Source organism: Typha angustifolia, chromosome 11, assembly GCF_048772165.1.
Source record: "Typha angustifolia cultivar Huaian chromosome 11, ASM4877216v1, whole genome shotgun sequence".
Taxonomy (NCBI): Eukaryota; Viridiplantae; Streptophyta; class Magnoliopsida; order Poales; family Typhaceae; genus Typha; species Typha angustifolia.
The window spans coordinates 6,696,684-6,720,919 of record NC_133249.1 but is presented as its reverse complement, the minus strand read 5'-3'; the positions used below and the strand labels follow the sequence as shown (position 1 = coordinate 6,720,919).

Below are 24,236 nucleotides of genomic sequence, written 5' to 3'. Positions count from 1 at the left end.
GTCTCTTATCATTCTAAGTAAAATAGATCTATTAAGAGGTAATTTAATATTTTCAACTAGGGTGTAATGGAAAGCCTAATCTAAATCAATTGTATTTATTAACAAAACTACATTGTTCTTTGGAAACTCTAAAGGAGGATAATAGAAGATAGTACAAAATTATGGATTCCACAATTTAGGATATTCTAAATAATTACATCTCGTTAAAACAACAAATTTTACTAATTAGCTAGTCTATATTAATGGTAACTGTCATCCTTTTCCATAAATTTAGGATAATAGAAGATAATACAAGATAATGCAATTATACAAAATCATGGATTCCGCCTTTAATAATTAATCTAATTACTTAAGCTAGTCTGTATTAATGGTAACTATCATGTTTATTTTTTGACCATGGGTCTATTGTAATTCTAGTAGTTATTTTTGGATGTTTTTAATCTAAATATTGTGTCTTTTTTCAATAATTATTTTATATAAACATAGTGTCTCCCTTTTATCATGGGTCTATTGCAAACGGGGGCTTAAATAATGAACAATCCTACAATAACTATACCAGGTTTAATGAACGAACTTGTGTTGAGAAGCTGCGCTAATGGAGATAGTGTCCAAGAAGTTGACCGGAGAAGAGAATTTATGCATGGAAAATCTCATAAAACACAGAATTATCCAAGTATCCAGTCAACGTTATTGAACTATTCATGGAATATAGAGTATAAGAAGAAGTTCTCTTTGTTAATCATAGATGATAAAAGATAAGTCACGTACCTTTCATTATAGTCATTTATGACTTTGATCAAGTCTCAATCCTCATTGGTGAACTTGGAATTGACAATAACTTAAAAGGGAAAAATTCAAATCAAACATCTAATAGTTTCAAGCACTTCGAGTTGAAACTCAGCTTGGTTTGTTTTACCGGGTCAGATGTACTGATCATCAAGAGTATATATATATATATATACTTTGCAAAGACTAAAAATATAGCAAGTTCTAAGATGGGAAGGACAAGCAATCTACTCGTAATATTCCTTTTGATCCTCCTTGCTTCCAGTTGCACCGAAAAAGTTGAGTCAAGAGCTTTGCGGCGATCGTCTGTTCATCGTAAGGAATTTTCCTCTTTCCTAGTTTTCCTTTTATCTTCTAGTTGGTTGTAAGCTCCATCCATAGATTGAAAGATAGTCTTTGCCATCGTCTAAATTGTTAAAAAATATTTGAATGAATGGTGTTATAATTCTCAATGACCGTTGCACAATTTCGTATATTACTCTCTATGATTATGAACCTCGTATGTTTAAATATCTAAGCTTGGTTTGTCTGCAGGTTATAACCAGCTTAAATTACAGAGGCATGGAAGAGAACTAAGAACTGGGCCACCTTTGGTGCCTTCTCCTATTGGGCATCCTTCTATTCAAAACCGAGCTCCTGGAGTTGGACAATGATATATCTCGCCTTCAGACCTGGAGGAAATTAATTTGAATTCCACTAAATTCTATCTTTTGTAATTGTCCAAAGATAATAGTATGACCATACACTGTATCATGATTGATCGCTATTTGATTATAATTTATTTTTAAGCTTCTTTGTTAGATAAATGTACTTCTAACTCGGGTAAAGGATGACAAAACTATAAGCTTAGTGTTAAAAATTGGCTCAAATTCAGTTTTCAGAAAAATTCAGCATGTATCAGTATTTCTGTGCCGCGCGTTCGAACGCGCCCTGAGGGCGTTCGAACGCGGGCTCCAGACAGAGAGCAGTTGTGATGCAGGCGTTCGAACGGCCCCAGTCGCGTTCGAACGCGAGCCAACCCGAGAGCAGACTTTCTGCAGGCGTTCGAACGGCCCCAGCTGCGTTCGAACGCGAGCCAACCCGAGAGCAGCTGTTTCTGCAGGCGTTCGAACGGCACCCTCCTACGTTCGAACGCCCCTTGAGTTTTGCTGTATTAACATTGGGTGCGTTCGAACGCGCCCCGAGGGCGTTCGAACGCGACTCTGAAAATCCCCAAATCTGAACCTGACTATAAATACTAAAGTGGGGTTTTAGGACTTAGTAGTTGAAAGAACATTAATGAGGGTTGAGCCACCATTGTATTGAGAGTGATTAGAGTTGCTAAACTCTTTATAAGTGAGGGATTTGCATAGTGAAGAAGATTGCTCCGCCCGTGGACGTAGGCACATCGCCGAACCACGTAAATCTTGTCTCTCTCTCTCTCTCTTGTCTTTGTTGGTGCTTGCATATATTAGGGTGTTAATCCGTGATTAGAACTTACTTAGGGCTTTTCTAACACCATTAACATCCTTATTGGAGTATTTTTCAAGCTTTGCATTGTGTTCTCTTTCACTATTCCCATTTGAGATATTTGGGGTGAAGGTCTTGCTTCCGCTTCCTTCACCCATTTGGTAGATTTGCACAACACTTAGTTCGTCTGCAGGCCATAACCAGCTCAGATCACAGAGGCATGGCAAAGAACTCTGGGAAATACTAGTGATTACAATCAAGTAGATCCTGCAAAAGGACAGTGATATTTCTCCCGTATACTAAGAGGAAATTTATTTATAGATGATTAATTTGTAATATTTACTACATCCGAGTTTGGTAGTGGGTCAATATAATGTAAGAAAAACACTCGCACAAAATGTTGGGGATATCATTTGATAGTTTGTACAAAATTTGAGAAATGCTATACAAGAAACATAATTTAGGTGGTGGATCAACATGTGATAGTTTGGTAAGAAGAAGAAGATGTATAAGAAAAAAAGATGTACATCAGGGTTAAAACTAATGTACTTCAATTTGAGAGTTTTACTTTTTTGTGTGTGTGATTGATCGGAATATACAGCTAACGATGTTTAATGTGATGGTAAGATTTCTTCTTGGGTCTATGAGATCATGAGTTTAAATCTCAAAAAATCTCCTAAAAAATTAATGAGAATAAAACTTTTCAGTTTTTCTTTATTTTATAGAAGACAAAAAACATGAAATAAAAAAGTAATGAGATTTACAAAGAGTTAAAAGAGCAAGGACTTTTTGTTCAAAGATCAGACTGCTAAAATCATACGATGAACACAAGGGTCAAACAAAATTACATCATTTAATAGCCAGTCAAGGTGTATACTAGTTTTAATAGTCAGATTAGTAGAAATGTTCCTGTTTTCCATATATCCCTAGCAGAGTAGAAGGAAACGTTAAGAAAGTCCACGTTGTTGTTCCTTTTTATTCTCATAATCTCCAGTATTAGATAACCAATTGATCCAAAAATTTATGTTATTAGATACTTAACCAACTATTATATATATATATATATATATATATAAGATGTGTGGGTGCAATAAAAGCGAGCTATTGACATATTTGAACTCATGACCTTCAAAAAAACAAGCTATTATCCTATTAAATCACTTATTGATATAAAAACTTAAGCTATTAAGTAATTGACTAATAACACATATGATATCATTAATATGCAATATTATTGTAGCAGTTGATACAAGAGAAGTGAAGCGATCATCTGTTAGTTGTATACTATTTTTCTCCCTCTTGTTTTGTGTCTTTTAAACTGGTCTCCTACAAACTTCCATATGATTGAGTATAGTCTAATCAATAGCGGTTATAAGACTTGGAAATACAAATGATACTTCTAAGCTCATTGGAATAGGCACAATGAGTATTCATTTAAGGAAGGCATTAATAAGTGATGCAATTCGGGTCAAATCGGATCACATCATAGAGATATTGTGCTCGATGGATTGAGTCTAGTTATTTTATTTATATTGCTTATGTAGTTTAATTAGAGTCTAAGTAGGTTAGAGTTTAATTAATTAGCTAAGTTTGTTAACTTCTGTGTAGTTTCAGAAAAATATTCTACAACTTGGAAAAGATTGAAGACGTTTTGATCTACAACTTTCGTATTCAAGGTTTTTTCAGATTAGGACTCTATCTATGACATAATGAAGAAACATTCCGAGAAGGATAAGGAAAGCCGATTTAACTAAGTCATGCTTATGTCATGTTTATCTTTAATATAAATTCGTAAGGCAAGTCTAGTTAAATCATTTAAACCACTAAAGTAAATTTAATTAAGTTATGTAAGCCCCTAAGGCAAGTTCAATTAAATTATGTAAACTTCTAAGGCAAGTTTAATTAAGTCATGTAAACCTCTAAAACAAGTCCTAGTTCAAGTCATATAAGCCTTTAGGGATAAGTCCGAATAGGACTTATTGTTCTCGACCTCTATATAGAGCGGGCCTGAGCTTCTTAGTTTAAGAATCCAAGTATCCAAGCATTAAGAATTAATTGAGTTCACATTGCGTTCAAACCGCGTTCACAGCGCGTTCACAAAGCGTTCACACAGACAATAACATCGCATTCACAAGCGCGTTCAAACGCGAGTACATGCATTCGCACAGACAGAAACACCGCATTCACAAGCGCGTTCGAATGCGGGTACATGCGTTCGCACAAACAGAAACACCGCGTTCACAAGCGCGTTCGAACGCAGGCACATGAATTCACATAGACAGAAAGTGCAGTTTCTGCGCGCGTTCGAATGCAGTCGTGGCTCGTTCGAACGCACTTGGGATTAAGCCAGGCCGTTTGAACGCACTCGGGCCGCATTCGAACGCACCAATGGAGTTTGCAATTTTTGGACTTTCGTGAGTTTGGATAAGACTGGATTTGGCTCTATCTTTGATATCATATATAAGTATTGTGATTTCCTAACTCTAGGGGGGTTGAAGAAGCAATTTTGAAGGAGACTTCTTGAGGCTCCATCGGTTCTTCAACTAACAAGGTCTTACTCTTCTACAAAGCTTAATCTTTCGTCTTAAGGGCTATCTAGACCAAAGATCAATCTCGAGGGCTACTGAGGTTGGATATCAATCACGAGAAGCAATGAATCGTGGGTTCTAGCAAATAAGACTGAGAAGAACAAAGTCGTGAGGATCAACGGTTTGTCTTGTGAGTCAATTATGTAACTGCTATTATTCTAGTGATTGGTTTTGATCCGAGTTTGGATCCGTGATTTTTTTTCGTTTGGGTTTTTCCACGTAAAATCTTAGCGTTCATCTCTGCTTTCATTTTTAATATTTCTTCTGACTTTTAATTAAGCAAATGAGTAATATCATTGCTTAGGGTTTAGATATATACGTGTATTTAGGAGTTTTTTCAAGAGGCTTAAATAATAAACAATCCTACAATAACGATACCAGGTTTAATGAACGAACTTGTGTTGAGAAGCTGCACCAACGGAGATAGTGTCCAAGAAGTTGACCGGAGAAGAGAATTTATGCATGGAAAATCTCATAAAACACAGAATTATCCAAGTATCATGGAATATAGAGTATAAGAAGATCTCTTTGTTAATCATAGATGATAAAAGACCAGTCACGTATCTTTCATTATAATCATTTATGACTTTGATCAAGTCTCAATCCTCATAGGTGAACTTGGAATTGACAAGAAATTAAAAAAGGAAATATTCAAATCAAACATCTAATAATTTCAAGCATTTTGAGTTGAAACTCATCTTGGTTTGTTTACCGGGTCAGATGTACAGATCATCAAGAGTATATATATATATACTTTGCAAAGACTAAAAATATAGCAAGTTTTAAGATGGGAAGGACAAGCAATTTACTCGTAGTATTCCTTTTGATCCTCCTTGCTTCCAGTTGTACCGAAAAAGTTGAGTCAAGAGCTTTGCGGCGATCGTCTGTTCATCGTAACGATCCCTTCCTCTTTCCTACTTTTCCTTTTATCTTCTAGTTGGTTGTAAGCTCCATCCATAGATTGAAAGATAGTCTTTGCCATCGTCTAAATTGTTAAAAAATATTTGAATGAATGGTGTTGTAATTCTCAATGACCGTTGCACAATTTCATATATTACTCTCTATGATTATGAACCTCGTATGTTTAAATATCTAAGCTTGGTTTGTCTGCAGGTTATAACCAGCTTAGATTACAGAAGCATGGAAGAGAACTAAGAACTGGGCCACCATTGGTGCCTTCTCCTATTGGGCATCCTTCTTTTCAAAACCAAGCTCCTGGAATTGGACAATGATATATCTCGCCTTCAGACATGGAGGAAATTAATTTGAATTCCACTAAATTCTATCTTTTGTAATTGTCCAAAGATAATAGTATTACCATACACTGTATCATGATTGATCGCTATTTGATTATAATTTATTTTTAAGCTTCTTTGTTAGATAAATGTACTTCTAACTCGGGTAAAGGATGACAAAACTATAAGCTTAGTTCGTCTGCAGGCCATAACCAGCTCAGATCACAGAGGCATGGCAGAGAACTCTTGGGTGACAGAAATGGTGGAAGTCTGCCTTCTCATCTTGGAAAAATACTAGTGATTACAATCAAGTAGATTCTGGAAAAGCACAGTGATATTTCTCCCATCTATTAAGAGGAAATTTACTTATAGATGATTAATTTGTATTATTTACTGATGAATGTACATCCGAGTTTGGTACTGGGTCAATACAATTTCAAAAGAAAACAAACAGACACAAAATGTTGGGGCTATCATTTGATAGTTTTACAAAATTTGATTAATACTATAAAAGAAACATAATTTAGATGTGTCTTGAGTCAACAGTTCTTATTAAACAACCGTTACCTTTTTATCAAATTTCCGGTTGTTGCTAGTTCTTGTCAGACTATGCATGGACTGCATGAAAAGAAGACCAGTCACTGTTTATTGTGGTCATTTATGACTTTGATCAAGTCTCAATGCACATCATAGGTGAACTTGAAATAGTCAAGAAGCTGACAAAAGGAAATTCAAATCAAACATCTAAGAGTTTCAATCACTTTGAATTTAACTCAGGAATGGTGGTTTTACCGGGTCAGATGGACAGAGATGTTTCCTCTAGTATATATACAATATGTCACAAAGACAAAAAGAACATAAAAGTAGTAAAATGGGGAAGAGAAGCAGTTTAGTTGTAGTATTCCTTTTGATCCTCCTTGCTTGCAGTTGCACTGAAAAAGTTGAGTCAAGACCTTGGCAGCGATCAGTTGTTCATGGTATGATCTCGATCCTCTTCTATCATTCTTGCTTTTGTTCCAGTTTTGTATCTATGAAGTTTTAAGTTTTCTTTTGGGCTAATTACATAAGGAGTACCCTCTAAACTATCATCCAATTTACATAAATCCTCTTAGTTTTTGTTGGTCAAAAAACAAGAGAGAAGTCAAATAATTGAGGTTTCACAGTGCAACAAAGAAAGATGAGATGTTTTTTGGGTTTATAGTAAATCAAAGTTGAAACTAATGTATCACAATTTGAGAGTACTTTTTTTTTTGTAATTGATGAGAACCTTAAAAAATGAGAATAAAAATGTTCACTTTTTCTTTAATTCCAGTCCCTACTCTGGAACACATTATACGGTTAGGAAGAGGTCACAAAGCTCTCGTCCTCTGTCATTATAAAAGACATAAACCATGAAAATAGGATTAAACTAATATGAATTATAAAGAGTTAAAAAAAAGGGACTAAGTTCAGATACTCAAAAGAGCAGGGAATTTTTCTTTAAGGATCAGACTGCTGAAATCATTAAATAAAATCATAAGATTTAGGTAAGGGTCAACGCAATTACATCATTTAATAGCCATACATATCAAACATCATCTTTGCTGATATTACTTCTAACAGCTACTGAGAACAAGTCTGTCAAGGTCTATACTAGTTTTGACATAGTCAGATTTGTAGAAATGTTTCTCTTTTCCACATATACCTGGCAGAGTAGAAGAAAACGTTAAGAATTAGAGTGCAGATTATAAGGAAGTCCACATTATTGTTCCATTTTATTCTCATAATCTCAGTTGATTTAAAAACTTCAGATATTAGGTAATTGACCAACAATATCATATCGTTAACATCCAATATTATTTATTATATAATCTTTTCTCCTCCTTGATTTGTGTAAGTTCTTTTAAACTAGTCTCCTACAAATTTCCTTAGGATTGAGTATAGACTAAGCAGTGGTAGGTGCCTTGGGGATATGAATGATACTTAAGCTCATCGGAATTGGCAAAATGAGTACCAATTTAAGGAAGGCATAGATAGGATGTTGCTATATTTCATGTCTTATTTGTTGATCTCTTAAATGATGGAATAGAATGTTTTCCTTTTTCTTTACAGGAGAAAACAAGCTTATAATTCAGAAGGATGGAAGAAGGCTCCTTCGCACCGGTCCAGGAAATCCTAGTCCCGCTGGGAACCCTCCTAGTGTTGTACATTGATAACTATACTCTAAATCAAGATGAAAAGGAATGAAAGATGGAAATCTAGTAGATTTTATATAGATTTGGACTCAAGGTTATTAGTTTTATTTTTATCCAATTACTGTAGCAAAATACTGCAGCAGCATATTATTTGTGGTACTGTAGCAGTGAATAGTGGTGATGAATGGATATTTTATGATTATAATTTAGGAGTTTTGGATAGTGTAAATAAGGGTTTGATTAGGTTATCTAAAGAGTCTTGTTGGAATAAAAGTTTGTTTGTCGGGGAGTAAATTAAGGTTTTAGTAGAAAAATCTTTTTGAGACTCAAACATGTAATAAACAGATGATAGATATATTATCTGTCATCTTTCTATCTATCTATCTATTTTTATGGTGCTCCAAATGATCTCATGGATTGAAAATTTTCTCTTGTTTGAACTTTCTGCATTATTTTGGTGAAATAGATTACTCCCCGTTGATTATAGTAAACACGATGTGGATCGATCTCAGTAGATAATCATGTTTGCTGTCCGTTAAACTCTTCTATTGTTTTAAAATATGGTAGACAATCTCCAAGCGACACAGGTATGCAATCTCTCCCGAACTTAGAAAAACAAAGAGCTCTTTTGAGAAAAATAGAACTTTAAATCTCTTACACATTAATCTGCCTTAAGTTCTCTATGTTAATCTGACATTTAGCATCTTTTTACAAATGTATTAGAATGTCCTTGATTGATTTTAGAAGAATCCCAAAAGAAAACAATAAGTTTGAAACAGTTTTAGATTTTCAGTTCCTGATTAGATTAGTGACTCTAATGTAACTTTTGTGCCAGGATGTGCACCTAACCTGTTAAAGCTAAACATCATATTTGTTATGTTTTGACCTAATACTAAAATTAAATTGTATATATATGAACTTGCCAATGTGATAATTTTACAAGTGAGGGTATGCCACTAAATTTCTGCATCATGCATTTTTTAGTTTAATTGATTTCGAGTAGATCTTCATGGATGATTGTATTTTTGGCTTTCCCTTGGATTAGATGCAAAGAAAACTCTCCTCCAAAATAATTTTGATGTATGTATTGAGGTTGAAGATGATGACTTGTTTTTTGCTTGTTCCTTCATATTTTAGTCTATCATGCCTAAGTGGAGTTGTTTCCAAAAGACCCAAAGACCTACTGGGGGTGAGGGGATCTTCTTCATCACCTTCTTTGCCAAAGAAATTAATTTATCACCAAGGAAGCCTTAGATTGATACAAACATCATATTTTCAAATCAACAGACGCCCATTGTGGTTGAGAGGCCTCTGATGTTACCAACTTTTGCTTCTCTTGGTATTGCACATATTTTTTACTGATTGAAGGTGGACAGAAGCATGCAGAATTAATGGGATTGCATTTGTTGAGTTAGTGAGAGGGTCTTATGCCAATGCTTCCTTCTGTACGTCAATGATCATCAATGCGTTCCAGATGGAAAGTTTTGTCCTTTTCATACATACTAATATGGCGATGCTCCTAATTTGCCTGAGATTGCCAAGACTATTCTGGGACTAAAGGAAGGAACCTTGGGATAATAACATGGCACTACATGCACGTACTTGTTTCGGTGGCTATGATGCTTAGTCTCATTTGTTTATATAATATCACTCCTACGACTCTCAACATGCATCTGCTCGTTAGGACAAAGTTACTCTGATTCATGCTATAATATCTGAGGATATACTATAAATCTTGTTGCAGTGATGTATGAGAGTACAAGTTCTTATTACTCATTTGGCCCATCAATATGGGTTGAAACTTGAAAGTCATTGGAACACGCTAATCTCTCCATGAAGGATCTCGTCTACAAAATGGATTGAAATTCTATCAAGTCAGTTCCGAACATTAGTGGGTCAAACATTAGGTATCATCGTTAAGCAAATCATACAATGAGCTAGCATAGACTAGTCTTGGACGATCAGTTAGCATTATAAAGCAAATCATCATACAACAGTGAAAGCTGTACGTGCGTACTGATTATAAGTTGTAATATATTTCAGAGTGAGAACTTTAAACAGACATATGATATGTTTGTCAGATTGTGAATACTTGTAAGAAAAACGTAAAACTCTATATAGATTTCTGTAATGAAACTTTGCATGATATATATTAAAACGAATACTGTAGCTATGGTAATAATAACTACAATCTCAATATGAAACTAAACTCTCATATGGGTACTTCCCCACGTTAACTACTCTTCCTCTTTCCAGTGTTATGCTCGATTTCTCTTTCGGACACCTCACCCAAGATATGACTTCAATTAGATTCAAGGAAAATATAACATCATTAGCAAGTTGAAACTTCTCCGTAGTTTCATATGCAATGTTTCTAAAAGAAAAGAAGAAAAATGTGACGCTTTGTGTGTCTTGAGTCAACAGTTCTTATTAAACAATCGTCACCTTTTTATCAATTTTCCGGTTGTTGCTAGTTCTTGCTAGACTATGCATGGCCTGCATGAAAAGAAGACCAATCAACGTTTATTATATATGGTCATTTATGACTTTGATCAAGTCTCAATCCTAGCAGTACTTTGATGAAAGGCACATCATAGATGAACTTGAAATAGTCAAAGAACCTGACAAAAGGAATTTTAAATCAAACATCTCAGAGTTTCAATCACTTTGAATTTAACTCAGGAATGGTGGTTTTACCGGGTCAGATGGACAGAGATGTTTCCTCTAGTATATATACAATATGTTCCAAAGACTAAAAGAACATAACAAGTTGTAAAATGGGGAAGAGAAGCAGTTTAGTTGTAGTATTCCTTTTGATCCTCCTTGCTTGCAGTTGCGCTGAAAAGGTTGAGTCAAGACCTTTGCAGCGATCAGTTCTTCATGGTATGATCCCGATCCTCTTCTATCCTTCTTGCTTTCGTTCCAGTTTTGTATCCATAAAGTTTTTAGTTTTCTTTTGGGCTAATTAAATAAGGAGTACCCTCTAAACTATCATCCAATTTACATACATCCTCTTAGTTTTTGTTGGCAAAAAAACAAGAGAGAAGTCAAATAATTGAGGTTTCACAGTGCAACAAAGAAAGATGAGATGTTTTTTTGGGTTTATAGTAAATCAAAGTTGAAACTAATGTATCACAATTTGAGAGTACTTTTTTTTTTGTGATTGATGAGAACCTTAAAAAATGAGAATAAAACTGTTAACTTTTCCTTTAATTCCAGTCCCTACTCTGGAACAAATTATACGGTTTGGAAGAGGTCACAAAGCTCTCATCCTCTGTCATTATAGAAGACAAAAACCATGAAAAAAGGATTAAAGTAATATGAATTATAAGGAGTTAAAAAAAGGGACTAATTCCAGATACTCAAAAGAGCAGGGAATGTTTCTTCAAGGATCAGACTGCTAAAATCATTAAAATCATAAGATTTAGGACATCATTTAATAGCCATGCCATACATATCAAACTTCATCTTTGCTGATATTACTTCTAACAGCTACCAAGAACAAGTCAGTCAATGTCTGTACTAAGTTTGGCAGTCAGATTTGTAGAAATGTTTCTCTTTTCCATATATACCTTAGCAGAGTAGAAGAAAAAGTTAATCACTTGTGTGACTGAACAGTATGCCTTCCTTTTCTTTTTGTAGGAGAAAACAAGCTAATAATTCAGAAGGATGGAAGAAAGCTCCTTCGCAGCAGTCCGGGAGTTCCTAGTCCCTCTGGGCACCCTCCTCCTGGCAGTATTATACATCCATAACTATAAACCAAGATGAAAAGGGATGAAAGATGGAAATCATATAAATTTTCATATAATTTTAGACCTAAGGTTATTAATGTTATTTTTATTTTTTTTCCTTGTATTAATGTAGCAAAATGGTACAGCGTTGTACTAATTTATACGATGAATGAATTTCTTTTTTATACTTTTTGAAGGAGTCTTGGATAGTGTAAATTAGGGTTTAATTGGATTATGTAAAGAGTCTTATTGGACTAAAATTTGTTTCTTGGGAAGTGGGTTAAGGTTTTACTAGAAAAATCTTTTTGAGACTCAAACATGTAATATAAGGAAGAAAGGTAATTAAAGAAGTATTATCTTCTTTCCTAAGTTTTCTTTGTTATCTTTCTTTCTTTCTATCTATTTTTATTGTGCCCGAAATGATCTTATAGATTGAAATCCTTCTCTTGCTCAAATTTTTGACATCGGTGAACTACTTTGGTGAAATAGATTGCTCATCGTTGATTGTATTAAACTCAACATGAATCAATCTAAGTAGATGATAGACATGTCTGTTGTTCTTTAAGCTCCTTCGCTGTTTTAAAACATGGTAGACGATATATAAGCAATCGACATATGAAATCTCTGCTTAACTCAGTTAGAAAAGAAGCTCCTTCAAGAAAATAGAACTCTACATTTGTTACACTTTGATCTTCCTTGAATTCTCTATGTTAAAATGACTTCTGGCATCCAGTTATAAATGTATTAAAATGCCCTTGATTTGTTCTAGAAGAATCCCAAAAGAAATAAGTTTAAAACAGTGTTAGACTTTTAACTTCTAACTAGATTGTCAAGGCGTGCACCCGACTTATTTAGTGCACACCAACTCTGAACTACATAGTGACTCCAATGTATAGTGACTCCAGTGTAATTTCCATGCTAGAGTGCACACCTAGCCCTATTGAAATTAAACATTTCATTTGTTAATTTTGACTTGATTTTACTTTTGTTCTCCGATCTTCTTCGCCGAGTTATTTTTCACAAGTCATGCATTTTGACCTAATATTAAAACTAATTTTATATCTTATTTTTAAGTGTTTTGGGAAAAAAAAATCTAGGGTTAACCCTAATATAAACGAGATGACTTTTTACATGAAGACCTAATAGTAAAAGATAACTATAAAATATTAAGCAATGCAAATTGCCAGATTTATATGAAAAACCCCCAAACCTAAGTAAAATTTAGGGATCCTTTTCACTAGCAAATACAAAAACTACTTACAAATTATCAGCTGAATCTCACAACTATATCTAAAGTTTTTTTATTCGCTAGATCCCATGACAAGTTGTTTCAGATATGTTCAAATGCCTTGGACAACTTGGGTACGCCAAATTAGCCTGTTCAAACGCTTACAAAGGCTTTGAATGCCTAATAGCTTCTTTTGCTCCTCGGGCAAATGTGTTTGAATGCCATAAGAGGTCATTCGAATGCCTTAGCAATGCGACTGTATCTCAGGAAAGCGTTAGAAAGAAAAAGAGGGTTGTTCGAGCACTACAAACTTCCACTGTCCCTTGGGTAGAGATACATTCGAACACCCATGCGGGTCCTTTGAACACCACATGTCGCATGAAAGCTTTTGTGCCTCGGACAAGAGGGTTCGAACTCTCCTTTTGCGGTTCGAATGCCCACTTGAAATCTTGTAGAATTCAATATGTAAATCTTCATATCATGCTCTTTAATTATTATTCTAATACATTTAATATGTGGTTTTGCTCAATCTTCTCCATTAATAATTTAGTAGCAAAAAACCTATAACCTAATATAAGTGTCTAAAAATACAAAAGTTAAATGTATTTTACCCTCCTATACTTACGCACAAAATTACTTTATCCACGCAAACTAGTCTCTATACTTATAACTAAAGTAAAACTATTAGTTTTTTTATTCAACTTAACTAAATGACATCAAAACGGCCAAAATACTGATGTCGTGTTTGTTAGAAAAGACATACAAATTTTGATATAATACAGTGAAATTACAAAAATAGCCATGGTAATCGATTAAATTTAATAAAAAAAAACTAACAGTCTCACTTTATTTATAAGTACAAGACTATTTAGAATTTTTTAAAGTATGAAGGAGTAAAATAATTATGAGCATAAATACAAGGCGATAAAATGTATTTAACCCAATATACAAACTATCTATAGAGCATGATATAATAGATTTAAAATATTTCAATAGACATGTAATAGTCAAAAAAAAAAAAAAAAACTCAATACCAGGTAAAACGGATGCAGGTAAAAACAATATAATAAACCAGAAAAAGATGCACTTAATAAGATGCAGATAATAATCATTGTCCACCAAAAAAGAATTAGTACTTTAAAGAATAACATCCTTAAAAGAATTTATTTACTGTATCTGGGCAAACATCTCCATTGAGAAAGAATCAAACTTCTCTTGAAGATGAGCAAGCCTAGCATAAACAGTAGTAACTGCATCATCGGACCCTTTAGAATCACTCTCAGCAGTGTGTGGGCTTCTTCATTATTCAATGAGCCGTGAGTAAGACGAGAAGAGTATACTTTGCTCCTGATTTTGATGGATCCACTGTCGCTCTATAAAGTGTACACAATTGAGAGATGAAAATACCGAAAGGTAATCCCTCCACTGGTGCCAAAGAAGAGACAATAACCTCAATACATCTTACCATCATACCAGGTAGATTTATATCAGAACACCAATACCAGTTGCATTAATCAGATATGCTCGTTCCTTGTCTAACTGTGTTTTACGTCCCTTAGGACATATTTGGAAAAACAGATAAGGTATAAATTTTGATTTTTTTTTTCTTCTTCTTCTAATAATAGAGCATGACTAATCATATTTCTATCTCACATATAGGGATAGCAAATGATAATTCGACACGATAATTCGGCTCTTAATCGGGTTTGAGTTTGGTCTAATCGGATTCGGGTCATAAACGGGTCAACACATCTAACCCGAATATAATTAGGTCGTATTTGAGTTTATACTAGTGACCCGTTTAACCTATTTAAGCATACAAGTCAAGTCGGATCGTGTCAACTCGCCAATCCATTAGTATATATAAACTAAGTTTCTAACCTAACCTACCATACCTCACTCTCTCATTTCTCACTTCTCACTCAGCCGCCTCTTTAGCTCTTTCCCAAATCACTATCTCCACTCTCATCTCCCCCATGAGCGACATGAAAATCTTGCTCCCCAATGGCAAGGAAGTGCTAATCATCAACGGCGCACCAACGGAGACAGCCAGGTTGGAGCTCGGTAAGAATTCATCCATCGTGCTAGTAATCTATCATAATGAAAATCACTCAAGAGCACGCTTCGACATGCAAGCATGGTGGCAACTCCTTAGCTTTACCACTCTTTAGTGGTGTTGCTTTGCGACATCTATGTGCTCATCAACGAAAGCAACTCTCATGTGTACTACAACTCCTCCAGCGTCAAGTACCCAACGGAGTTTAGCCTCGAGGCATTCTCGCCTCGCTGCCATGAGAGCCAGATATGGGAATCCGTCGCCATGGAGGTCCACTCCCAGAGCCTCGCTGTCGCCGACATCTTGATCTCCGCCACCGCTTCGCTAACTCCGACAACACCACCACCAAAAGCTAGTGTAGATTTATTACTAAATATTGTCCAATAATTCTGCTAGATTTGTGTTATGTGTTATATAATTTTTGTTAGTTTGATTAGAATATGATGTATATATTCTAAATTTTATTGTATTAGGTTTTTATAGTAATCTTGTAAATGGGTTAATCTTGTTTTGTAAATGGGTTAATCGGGTCTTGTAAACCGGTTAATCGTGTCATGTAAACGGGTTGACTATGTTGTATAAAGAATGCAACCCATTTATTAAACGGGTCGTATTCGTGTTTGTACTATTCGACTCGAACCCGACTAACCCGACACGATTGTCACCCCTACTCACACTGTATTAGGCTCCATAATCTCCTTTCCTACAATTTGAATATCACGAATAGCAATAGGCTCACACGGAAAACCACCAGATGGACGCTGGGAGACTAAATACCCTCCACAGTCAACACATGTAGACTAGGGTTGTTAAGCTTGACGAGCGGCTCGGGCTTGGCTTGGGCTCGGGTTCGACTCTGTCAAAGCTAAGCCGAGCCCGAGCCATTGAAACCGGCTCGAAATTAATATCTAGCTAAGCCTGAACTAGAGCTGGCTCGCTCATGCTCAACTTGATAGGCTTGATAGCCCGACTAACTACAACTAGAGACACGTGGTATAAAAAATAATTGATACGTGTCCCTCACCCACCCCACCCTCACTCATCACCCATCACCCTCTCCCTCTAAAAATCATATGCAACCACAATCTCAACTTGTCTCTAGCCATTGGCGCCTTCTCCCTCCTCCCTTTTTCTATCACCCAAGTCTTTGGTCACCCTCTTCCAGCTTCTAACCCTCCCTCTTCTATAACTTCTTCCCCTTTACACCAAAAAGTAAACCTAGCATTTATCTAGCCATTGGAAGGCTATCAAGCTAGGATCTAATTGACCTTTGGCTACTGTTTGATCAATATCTTGAGATCTAACCATTCAAATCCTATGATCTTAGATTTATTAGAAAGCTCTCTCTAGGAAAAACAACATATCCAAAATTCAGGAGGATCCGTCGATTAGATTGTTCGCAGATCTCTTCGAAAGTTACGAGCTTCATCTAGTCCAGTACCGTTGCGGATCGGATTAGGCCAGTTCATAACAACTGGTATCAGAGCCATCGTTCCTCGGATAGTCGTGGCTACCACAAGACCAAAGGTAGCGAAGCAAGTAAGCAATCAAGGCTTGGAGATGGACCACATGGCTACGTCAATATCTCCATCCCCTCAGAGTTCACGAGGACAGACAGAGGGCCTTCTTGATCTCACACAAACCTTGGCGCTCATGGCGCAAACATTGTTGGAGATCAAGGCCACTCTTGCTAACAAAAACCATTATCCTCCAAGGCGTACCCCTGAGCGTCATCGAAGACATGAAGAATGCCCCTTACCTAGAGAGGGGAGCTGATGAGAATCGATCCTGGAGACACCATGGCAACAGCACGACAAACTGCACAGGCGCTGCACCGACTTACCTCCCTTGCACCTGAGGGAACCTATGACCCCACATCCAGAGGAGGAGCCTTGGGATGAGTTGGAGGAGCCCCCACATAACCAAGGGTCCAATAAAAAGAGCCTCTTCACCGAGGACGTGAGAACGGACGCGACCAAATGCTACAACCCCGCACTGTTCGAGTCGATTTTCTTAAATTCAGCAGTGGTGACCCGTTGGATTGGATTTATAGGGTGGAGCAATTCTTCACTTATCAAGGGACACCTAATCACCAAAAGGTGCTTCTGGCCTCATTCCACCTTGAAGACGTAGTAGTGAGATAATTTCAAGCAGCGCATCGTCGCGTGCACCTTCGCCACTTGGGAGGAGTTTGCTGACGTGCTTTGTGTGCATTTCGGACCCTCTAACTATAAGGACTTCGAAGCCACCTTGATGAAGCTAACCCAAAAGACCTATAAGATCCTATCAAGAGGAGTTCGAAAGAATTAGCAATCGAGTCCATGGGTGATCGGACTTAGCTCTCAAAAGCACTTTCGTCTTCGGGCTTCATCGTGATATCCAAGTGAAAGTCAAAGCTACTCGTCCTACCACCTTGCTAGAGGCCTTCTCAGCAGCACAAATGATGGAGGAAAGGATCGAGAGTTGAAGGTAATACACCAACCAAAATGGACCACATTGGAGTCAACAACCATGGATCAAACATCAGTGAGCAACCTAAGACCGCCAACCTCGGGTGTGCCATATTTGGAACAGGCTCGGCCAAATCCAAGCGGGCCAGCCCCACCTTGAATTGGGCCAGACCCTAAGGACTAGTCGAGGTTAAGAGGTCAATGCCTCCTACTAGCGGGCATTGAAGATCGGCGCTCAAAGGGCCTATGCTTCTATTGTGACAAACGCTTCATACCGAGCCCTAAATGTGCCAAATAGCCCACTGCCATTATGCTCATGGAGAAGATGATCAAGGATGATCCAGATGGCGACATGGAGGAGCAATAGCAGGAAGAGCATGGACAAACCGAAAAGGATGCACACTCGACAAAGCAACTATATAAGGCTTGGGAACCACCATAGACACCTTAAGGACAAGGTGGTCGGAAGCATGGTGGAATGATACGACTCAGTTAGATTGGATCCACTTGCCGCATTGGGTTTATTAGGATGAGCTTATTTATCTAGTTTGTGTTTGTTTAAGAGAATAAGGCCTTTTGCCATGGGGACGTTTGAACGCTATAGAATTGCGTTCGAATGGGGCCGTTCGAAAGCCTACACGCATTCGCAACTACAGAGAACGCAAATTGCGCGCTCGAGCACGTTTAAACGCACCGCGGCAAAAATTATTGGTTGTTAGGATTTTAACTTAGTTGTTGGTTCGTTAGTGTTTATTAGAGTTGTTTAACTTAGTTAATGAGTCCCTAGGGTGAGCCTCTTTAATTATGTGGAGAAAACCTTAATTGGAATTGATTTTGGATAATTGAATTAGTTTTGGCCTTTATCTTTCTCTCAACTTGTCTTTAGTCATTGGTGCTCTCTCCCTCCTCCCTTCTTTCACTGCCCAAGTCTTTAGTCGGCCTCTTCTAACTTCTAACCCCCCTCTTCTACAATAACTTCTCCTCATTCACACCAAGGAGTAAACCTAGCATTTATCTAGCCATTAGAGGGCTATCAACCTAGGATCTAATTGACCTTCGGCCATTATTTGATCGATATCTTGAGATCTAATCATCCAAATCCTGTAGCCTTAGATTCGTTGAAAAGCTCTCTCCAAGAAAGACAACATATCTAAAATTCAAGAGTGTCTATCGGTTAGATTGTTCGCAGATCCTTTCAAAAGTTACAAACTTCATCGAGTCTAGAACCGTTGCGGATCAGATTAGACTGGTTCTTAACAAAATCATAAACATCATAAATTACATTCGATAAATTTGAAACTACAAACAAAAAAATAAAGTAATGAGAGGCAAGATGTATATATATCCAAAAAAAAAATTGTACTCAAGAATTAGAACTCATCCCAAATCCATATATGAGGTCAAAATCTAAACATATGCACAAGTACAATCAAGGTAAGACATAAATAAAAGTTACCCTATAAACTCTAAAATTAGTTAACAATTTTTTTCTAAATGATCAATAGTGGCTTTCATTCTCCGTGAGAGTTAGCTCTTTAGATGAGTATGTTTGGAGAAATTGATAAACAAGACAACTTTCAGACTCATAACTAGAGTCTTTTCTATTGAAATATATTGTCAAACTAGATAATGTATGAATTTAAGTGTTTGCTAAAAGAGTACCATCTCGTAGAAAAAATAGATAAATAAATAGAGTGACCGTGCAAGGCACATGAGCTGCCTTCTTCTCCTCCTCTCTATCTTTTCTTCTCTTTTTCTCTAATAGATCTAATAGCATGGTGTTTTCTATACATATTTACCAAATTATAAAACTTGATTTGTAAAATAGTAAGTAAGGTGTAAGCTATAATTTTGTTAAAAGACAAAATATTATATACAAATTTTTATAAGAATAGAAGAAGAAAATTGCGACGTTTTGTGTGTCATGAATCAACAGTTCTTATTAAACAATCATTACCTTTTTTTATCAATTTTCTGGTTGTCGCTGGTTCTTGTCAGACTGCATGGACTGCATGAAAAGAAGACCAGTCACCGTTTAATATATATATGGTTATTTATGACTTTGATCAAGTCTCAATCCTGGCAGTAGTCTGATGAAAGGCACCTCACAGGTGAACTTGAAATAGTCAACAACCTGACAAAAGGAATTTTAAATCAAACATCTAAGAGTTTCAATCACCTTGAATTTAACTCAGGAATTAACGGTGGTCTTACCGTGTCAGATGGACAGAGATGTTTCCTCCAGTATATATACATACAATACGTTGCAAAGACTAAAAATACAGCAAGGTTTAAGATGGGAAGGACAAGCAGTTTGATTGTAGTATTCCTTTTGATCCTCCTTGCATGCAGTTGCATTGAAAAAGTTGAGTCAAGAGCTTTACAGCGATCAGTTGTTCATAGGGGTGTAAACGAGCCGAGCCTGAGCGAGCCGGCTCTGGCTCAGGCTCGGCTCGAAATTAGTTTCGAGCCTCATGATGTTGCTCAGGCTCGGCTCAGCTCAACCCGAGCCGAGCTCGAGCTGAGCCTAACCGAGCCCGAGCAAAGCTCGGGCTCGATTAGAGGATGAGGCGGTGGCGACGTGGGCGGTGACGACGTGGGCGGTGGCGACGTGGGCGGTGGCGACAAGGACAGCGGCTTGCCGAAGGAGTCCGAGACGGATGGAGGAGGCCGACGGAGGAGGAGGTCGACGGCGGAGGAGGAGGCCGACGGAGGAGGAGGAGGCCGACGGAGGAGAAAGCCGACTGCGGAGGAGGAGGAGGAGGAGGAAGAGGCCGACGGAGAGGAAGGCGTGGCGCCGTGGTGGTGGCTTGCCGTCGTTGCCGATGGAGGCGAGGAAGAGGCCGACGGAGGAGGAGGCCGACGGGGAGGGAAGAGGTGGCGGCGTGTGGGGTGAGGTTTGGAGTGGTGATCGGGTGGATGAGGGTGAGAGTGAAGGTGAGGGTGGGGTGGGGAAAATGAGGATGGGGAAGGTGATGTGATGTGATGGGAAAGGTGAAGTAATTAATGAGGGTGGGGTAGGTGAGGGTGATGAATGTTGTGTTAGGGGTGAGAATAAGTTAGTGAGGGACACGTGGCAATATTTCTTTATGCCACGTGTCCTTAGTCATAGGGAGTCAGGCTATTGAGCCTATCGAGCCGAGCCTGAGCGAGCCAGCTCCAGCTCAGGCTCGGCTCGATATTAATTTCAAGCCTATTATGATGGCTCAGGCTCGGCTCAGCTCTGATCGAGCCGAGCCGAACTCGAGCTTCACCCGAGTCGAGTCCGAGCCGAGCTCAAGCTGCTCGTCAAGCCTGACAGCCCTAATTGTTCATGGTATGATCTCGATCCTTTTTCCTATCTTTTCCTCCTTGCTTTCCTTTCGTTTTTGGTATCTATAAAGTTTCTAGCTTTCTTCGGGCCAATATATATATATATAAAACTATCGTTCGTTTTTATATAAATCCTCTTAACTTTTTCTTCATCAAAAAAATTCTAGAGGAAGAAACAAGAGATAAATCAGATAATTGAGGTTTCAAAGTGCAACAAAGAAAGATGAGAGGTTTCTTTAAAACTAATATACTACAATTTGAGGGTACTTCTTTTTGTGATTGATAGGAACCTTAAAAATGAGAATAAAACTGTTCACTTTTTCTTTAATTCCAGACCCTACTCTCGAACATATTATACGATTAGAAAGAGGTCATAAAGCTCTCATCCTCTGCCATTATAAAAGGCAAAAACCATGAAAAAAAAGGATTATTAAAGTAATATGAATTATAAAGAGTTTAAAACAGGGATTAATTCCAGATACTCAAAGAGCAAGGACTTTTTCTTCAAGGATCAGACTGCTAAAATGATTAAATAAAATCATAAGATTTACGAAGGGTCAACGCAATTACATCATTTAATAGCCATACATTATCAACTTCATCTTTGCTGATATTACTTCTAATACTTACAAAGGACAAGTCAGTCAATGTCTATCCTAGTTTGGGCAGTCAGATTTGTAGAAATGTTTCTCTTTTCCATATATACCTTAGCAGATAAGGAAATCCACGTTATTCTTCTTTTTAATTTATTCTCGTAATCTCCAATATTACAAAACCAGTTGATATATATATAAAAGATGTGTGACCCACTATATTGTAATAAAAGCAAAAGGAGCTTGTGATATTGTTAACATCTAATATTTGTATAGCAATTGATTCAAGGGAAGTGAAGCGATCATCTGTTCATTGTATAATATTTTTCTCCTTCTTGCTTTGTGTAACTTCTTTTAAACTGGTCTCCTACAAACTTCATAATTAGGAGGGTATATAGACTAAGTAGTCCTAGCTATGTGCCTTGAAGATATGAATGATACTTTTAAGTCAAGGAACGCATAGATAAGATGTTGCTCTATTTCACCTCTCATTTGTTGATCACTTGTGTGATTGAACAGCATGCCTTCCTTTTCCTTTGTAGGAGAAAATAAGCTAATGATTCAAAAGTATGGAAGAAAGCTCCTTCGCAGCAGTCTAGGAATTCCCAGTCCTTTTCCAAACACTCCTCCTGTCAGTATTAGACAATACTCTTCCTCCTTCCATCCTTATCGATTTCTCTTTCGGACACCTCACCCAAGATATGACTTCAATTAAATTCAAGGGAAAAAGGACATCTTTAGTGGAAACTTCTCCGTAGTTTCATACGCACTTGTCTAAAAGAAAAGAAGAAGCATGTGGCAATTTCTTTGAGTCGAGTCAACTGCTCTTATTAAACAATCGTCACCTTTTTATCAATTTTCCGGTTGTTGCTCGTTCTTGTAAGACTGTGCATGGACTGCAAGAAAAGAAGACCAGCCACCGTTTATTATATATGGTCATTTATGACTTTGATGAAAGGCACCCCATAGGTGAACTTGAAATAGTCAAGAACTTGACAAAAGGAAATTCAAATCAAACATCTAAGAGTTTCAATCACTTTGAATTTAACTCAGGAATTAATGGTGGTCTTACCGTGTCAGATGGACAGAGATGTTTTCTCTAGTATATATACATACAATACGTTGCAAAGACTAAAAATATAGCAAGTTTTAAGATGGGAAGGACAAGCAATTCACTCGTAGTATTCCTTTTGATCCTCCTTGCTTGCAGTTGCACTGAAAAAGTTGAGTCAAGAGCTTTGCAGCGATCAGATATTCATGGTATGATCTCGATCCTCGTTCCTACCTTTTCTTCTACTTGGTTGGAAGCTCCATAGATTGAAGATAGTAGTGTCATCATCTAAAATATTATTAAGAAATATTTAAATGATAGCGTTAACAGTGTTGTGATTTTTAAAAATTGTTGTACAATTTTATATATTTGTTAGAATATAAACTATAAAAATTATTGTTCTCTAATAGCTTATGTTTTTAGAACAGTTGTCGAGTTAACAATTTTAATTTCAATGACTATGAATCTCGCATATTTAAATATCTAAGCTTGGTTTGTCTGCAGGCTATAACCAGCTTAGATTACAGAGGTCTGGAAGAGAACTCAGAAGTGGGCCATCAACAGTGCCTTCCTCTCCTACTGCAAACCCAGATCCTGGAGTTGGACATTGATACAATCTCGCCTTCAGACCTGGAGGAAATTAATTTGAATTCCACCGAATTCTATCTTTCGTAATTGTCCGAAGATAATAGTATTACCATACACTGTCTCATGATCGACTGGTATTTTATAATTTAGTTTTAAGCTTCTTTGTTAGATAAATGTACTTCCAACTCTGGGTAAAGGATGCCAAAACTATAAAGCAGAGGAAATACTTCAATATACCTCTTTCTAATTCCTAATGTAATACACATTAATATATATTATGAAGTATGCATCAGTATTAGATCTTTATTTCAATGGCTCACTATCTATGTAATAGACTCAGGCTCATTTAGGACTTAAATTGAGTTTGGTAGTTATATATACACACTCCTCTCTCTCTCTCTCTCTCTCTCTCTCTCTCAGTGTCCAAAATAACAGAGTTCTTTATTATTAGCCTTCTCTACATCTTTGTTAATCGGTTTAGGAGGTAATTAGTGTATAATCTCCTTTCACTTCAAAATATATTGTATAATTAATAGGAAACTTAAGCTAAATTAAAAATTAATTATTTGAGAGTTCTACTTTAATCAAGTCCCAATCCTAAAAATACTCTGATTGAAGACACCTCATAGGTGAACTTGGAATTGTCAAGATCTTAAAAAGGGAAAATTTCAAATCAAACATCTAGGATGAGTGATTTAATACCAACAACTAATTTCTCTCTCCTAATCTAATGGTTAAAATTGTATAATTATTTAAAGGATTAACAAGAAATACTGGTTAATATGACCTAAAATGCTGATCACCCTTTTAGTTTGTAAAGGTAAATTATTCCTTTTTTTCTCAATTTCTCTCTCCAAGATGACCTACTTTTATGAAAAATAATAAATAATATATATATATATATATATTTTACTCAATTCAGAGGTTAGTTGAAGTAGATTTAATTGAACACCTCCTTCTCAACCATTTAAGATTTACACTCTCTATAACTTTAG

The 24,236-nt window shown here is 36.7% G+C and overlaps 2 long non-coding RNA genes across 2 annotated transcripts; one reads left to right on the top strand and one right to left on the bottom strand.

Annotated features, from left to right (window-relative positions):
- Nucleotides 1-14,397: 14,397 nt before the first annotated feature.
- LOC140771070 (uncharacterized) lies at nt 14,398-20,646 on the bottom strand. The gene is made up of 3 exons (XR_012106097.1): nt 19,912-20,646; nt 19,655-19,831; nt 14,398-14,616 (listed from the first exon to the last, which is right to left on the bottom strand). It is a non-coding gene; the product is annotated as an uncharacterized lncRNA (long non-coding RNA).
- A 2,080-nt stretch (nt 20,647-22,726) lies between these two features.
- On the top strand, nt 22,727-23,553 carry LOC140771073 (uncharacterized). The gene is made up of 2 exons (XR_012106100.1): nt 22,727-22,862; nt 23,158-23,553. It is a non-coding gene; the product is annotated as an uncharacterized lncRNA (long non-coding RNA).
- The last annotated feature ends 683 nt before the right edge of the window (nt 23,554-24,236 follow it).